Raw genomic sequence first — 5,074 nt, 5'->3', positions numbered from 1 at the left:
GCACATAAGAACGAGCATTCTTAAAGAGGGTTGGCCAATAAAAGCCACATTCTAGTATCTTAGATGTCGTCCTTGTTGGTCCAAAATGACCACCTACCTCATGGTAATGGCAATGGTTGAGGATTTGACCGAACTACTCCTCTGCAACACACCTTCTTATCATGGAATCTGCACAAATCTTAAAAAAAATTGTTCCTCCCAAAAATAGTATTTCACGTCAGAGAAGAATTTCTTTCGTTGGTGAAACGATAGATTTGGTGGTGTGTGCCTGTGACAAGAAAGTTAGCGAAATTTGCATACCAAGGGCAGTGTCTCACCTCAAATAGCTAATCGTCAGGAAACCAATCATTTATAGCCTGATCTACACAGTCATTACTAATCAGCTCCAACCTAGACAAGTGATCCGCTACCACGTTCTCGACACCTTTCTTATCTTTTATTTCTAAATCACATTCTTGAAACAATAAAATCCACCGAAGTAAGCGTGGCTTTGCATCTTTTTTTGCAAGTATATTTCAATGCCGAGTGATCTGTGTAAACAATTACTTTGGACAAACTAGGTACGAATGAAATTTGTCAAGCGCAAATACTACGGCAAGTAATTCCTTTTCAGTTGTCGCATAATTCAATTGAGCCTCGTCAAGGGTCTTACTTGCATAGTAAATTGTATGAAATACCTTGTTTTGACGCTGGCCAAGCACAGCCCCCACCAGCAGTATCACTGGCATCGCACATGATTTCGGAGGGCAGATCCCAATCTGGTGCCACCAAGACAGGAGCCGTCACCAAGCGCTCCTTCAAATTCTCGTACGCCTGTAGACAATCACCATTGAAATCAAAAGGCACATCTTTCATAAGTAAGGAAGATAGAGGTTTGGCAATTTTTGAAAAATCTTTGATAAACCGCCTGTAAAAACCGGCATGGCCTAGAAAACTTCTAACTTCCTTTACTTAGGCTGGTGGTGGTAGGTTCTTTATGACTTCTTTAGCTTTGTCCACCTCAATCCCTTTATCATAGGTTAGCACATAAGAACGAGCATTCTTAAAGAGGGTTGGCCAATAAAAGCCACATTCTAGTATCTTAGATGCCGTCCTTGTTGGTCCAAAATGACCACCTACCTCACGGTAATGGCAATGGTTGAGGATTTGACCAAACTACTCCTCTGCAACACACCTACTTACCATGGAATCTGCACAAATCTTAAAAAAAAATGGTTCCTCCCAAAAATAGTATTTCACGTCAGAGAAGAATTTCTTTCGTTGGTGAAACGATAGATTTGGTCGTGGTGTGCCTGTGACAAGAAAGTTAGCGAAATTTGCATACCAAGGGCAGTGTCTCACCTCAAATAGCTAATCGTCAGGAAACCAATCATTTATAGCCTGATCTACATAATCATTACTAATCAGCCCCAACCTAGACAAGTGATCCGCTACCACGTTCTCGACACCTTTCTTATCTTTTATTTCTAAATCAAATTCTTGCAACAATAAAATCCACCGAAGTAAGCGTGGCTTTGCATCCTTTTTTGCAAGTATATTTCAATGCCGAGTGATCTGTGTAAACAATTACTTTGGACAAACAAGGTACGCATGAAATTTGTCAAGCGCAAATACTACGGCAAGTAATTCCTTTTCAGTTGTCGCATAATTCAATTGAGCCTCGTCAAGGGTCTTACTTGCATAGTAAATTGTATGAAATACCTTGTTTTGACGCTGACCAAGCACAGCCCCCACCGCAGTATCACTGGCATCGCACATGATTTCGAAGGGCAGATCCCAATCTGGTGCCACCAAGACAGGAGCCGTCACCAAGCGCTCCTTCAAATCCTCGTACGCCTGTAGCCAATCACCATTGAAATCAAAAGGCACATCTTTCATAAGTAAGGAAGATAGAGGTTTGGCAATTTTTGAAAAATCTTTGATAAACCGCTGTAAAAACTTGCATGGCCTAGAAAACTTCTAACTTCCTTTACTGAGGCTGTTGGTGGTAGGTTCTTTATGACTTCTTTAGCTTTGTCCACCTCAATCCCTTGTTCCGAAACCTTGTGCCCTAACACAATTCCCTCTTGTACCATGAAGTGGCACTTCTCCCAATTAAGCACCAGGTTCGTCTCCTCTCACCTCCTCAACACGACTCTCATATTCTGCAAACACTCATCAAACGTTGCACCAAAGATAGAAAAGTCATCCATAAATAATTCGAGAAAGATTTCAATCATATCATGGAATATAGCAGTCATGCAACATTGAAATGTAGCAGGGGCATTACAAAGGCCAAAAGGCATACGACGGAAAGCAAAAGTTCCATAAGGACAAGTGAAAGTGGTTTTCTCTTTGTCCTCAGGTGCTATAGTGAATTGATTATACCTCGAATACCCATATAAAAAACAGTAAAACTCATGCCCCACTAGTCTCTCCAACATTTGATCAATAAAGGGAAGGGGAAAGTGGTCCTTACGGGTGGCATCATTCAACTTCCTATAGTCAATACACACTCGTCACCCCGTAACTGTCCTAGTGGGTATTAATTCATTTTTTTTCATTTGTGATCATAGTAATCTCACCTTTTTTCGGCACACACTGAACATGACTTACCCATGTACTATCAGATATATGATAGATAATACCTGCATCAAGGAGTTTGATAGTCTCTGCTTTTACTACCTCTTGCATCTTTGGATTTAATCTTCTCTGAGGTTGCCCAAGAGGTGAGTACTCGTCTTCCATCAAGATCTTGTGCTTGCAGACTGATGGGTTGATCCCTTTTATGTCCGCCACCTTCCACGCAAAAGCACTCTTGTGCGCTTTCAAAACTTCCAACAGTTTGTCCTCCATCACCTCTGTCAAAGCAGCAGAAATAATGACAGGTAAAGTATTATTATCACCTAAGTATACGTACTTTAGGTGTGTAGGAAATGGTTTGAGCTCAAGCATCGGTGGCTCTTCCAGGCTTGACTTCTGAGGGATCAAATCTCTTCGATCTCCTAAGTCCTCTAGTCTCATCCTTATTGGCCTCTTCCATGGCTGGTTGGCATTGAAGTATGCCACTATTTCGGCTTTCTCTTCGTCCAAGTCATCTTCTCTCAGTTCAGTAGTGAGAGTGGCTTCCAAAGGGTCCCTAAGAGCATCCTGCATATAGTTAGACACAAGAGCATCAAAAGCATCAATTCTATAACAACTATCAAAATGCAGTGTGTGCTCAAGTACATTAAAAACATCAAAAGTAATTTCTTCCTCGCCCACTCTCAATCTCAACTTCCCTTCTTGAACATCAATCAGGGCCTTGCCAGTCTCAAGGAACGGTCTCCCCAAAATCAAGGGCATCTCCACATCCTCCTCCATATCAAGTACCACAAAATCTGCAGGAAATACGAATTTTTCCACCTTTACCAAGATGTCCTCTATGACCCCTCGCGGGTATTTGACAGATCTGTCTGCTAGTTTCAAGGAAATCCTTGTTGGTTTAAATTCTCCTAATCCAAGCTTCCTAAATACAGATAAGGAAATAAGATTAATACTTGCACCAACATAACATAAAGCCTTGTGAAAAACAACATCACCAATCATGCAAGGAATAGAAAAACTCCCTGGATCTTTTAGTTTCGGTGGGATTTTGTTTTGCACCAAAGCAGAGCAATTTTCCGTTAAGTTCACCGTCATGTGATCCTCCAACTTCCTCTTGTTAGCTAATATGTCATTCAAAAATTTAGCATAACTAGGCATTTGCATCAAAGCATCGGCAAAAGGAATATTGCTATTCAATTTTTTGAATACCTCAAGAAACTTACCGAATTGTTCATCAAGTTTTGCCTTTTTTAATGCTGCAGGAAAAGGTGGAAGAATAAAAATTTTAGATTGTGCGGTGGATGCTTGTGTTGAGGGGGAAGACTTACCTTTTGATGACTCGGTCTGTTCATCCTGTGCTTGAGTTCTTTCTATTCCTCTGGCATCTAAGATCTTTCCACTCTTCAACTCGATGGCCTTCACTTGCTCTTTTGGATTGGTCTCTGTGTTACTTGGCAAGGTGCCCGGCTCTCTATTTGCTATCATCTTTGCCAACTTTCCAATCTGATTCTCTATCTCCTTTATTGACACATCTTGATTTTGGAGTCTAGTTTCAGTGGATGAGATAAACTTAGACATCATCTGCTCCAAATTGGATTTCTCTTCTCTATGAGGGTCAAACCTGTACATCGGTTGTTTCCAATAAGGTTGTCCTCCTTTCGGTCGATTCTGACTGTTTTGACCACCACATGAGAAGTTGGGATGTTGCCTCCATCCAGGGTTATATGTGTTCGAATATAGATCATTCCACGGACGTTTGTGGACTCCCACTTGATTCACCGGTGCCTCATTTTGCACATAGAAGGGATTGTCATCTTGACAGTCCTTCACAAAATGTTCACCTCACACTTTTCACAGTATACCTCTTGAAGACGCATAGTTGTGCCACCCATGTTCAAGCCATCTAGTTTCCTGTTCAAAACATCAAGTTGTGCAGTAATAGCAGAAAGGTCAGTTACCTGGTGGACTCCTGCAATTCTCCGCTGGTTGTTCCTTTCAGATTGAGGATGATAGATGCTAGCATCCATCTCCTCCAATAGCTCATATCCTTTTCAGCAGTCTTCCTCAATAGGTTTCCACATGCAACATCATTGATCATAGTACGATTAGGAGTAAGAAAGCCATAATAAAAGGTTTGAATGACTAACCAAAGTGGCAGTTCGTGATGAGGGCATCTTCACAATAGATCTTTGAAGCGCTCCCATGTCTCATATAAAGACTCCTGGTCGAATTGAGCAAATGTGATGATGTCTGCCCGCAGCTTCATGGTCTTAGATGGAGGAAAGTATTTAATGAGAAACGCTTTCGCCATATCTTCCCATGTGGTGATCGAACCTACAGGCAAACATTTCAACCATGCTTTAGCTTTGTCACGTAAGGAGAAAGAAAATAAACGCAATCTAACAGCATCATCAGAAACTCCATTAAATTTAAAAGTATCACAAATTTCGAGAAAATCTGCGATGTGCGTGTTTGGGTCATCTACTGCAGATCCTCCAAACTGGACTGT

At 41.3% G+C, this 5,074-nt stretch overlaps 1 non-coding gene across 1 annotated transcript; it reads left to right on the top strand.

The window, feature by feature from the left end:
- The first annotated feature begins 4,721 nt into the window (after window positions 1-4,721).
- Window positions 4,722-4,827, top strand: LOC140806464 (small nucleolar RNA R71). The gene has a single exon (XR_012112537.1). It is a non-coding gene; the product is annotated as a small nucleolar RNA R71 (small nucleolar RNA).
- The last annotated feature ends 247 nt before the right edge of the window (window positions 4,828-5,074 follow it).

Source organism: Primulina eburnea, chromosome 11 (assembly GCF_022965805.1).
Source record: "Primulina eburnea isolate SZY01 chromosome 11, ASM2296580v1, whole genome shotgun sequence".
In the NCBI taxonomy this organism is placed as follows: domain Eukaryota; kingdom Viridiplantae; phylum Streptophyta; class Magnoliopsida; order Lamiales; family Gesneriaceae; genus Primulina; species Primulina eburnea.
This window is presented reverse-complemented; position numbering and strand designations above follow the sequence as displayed.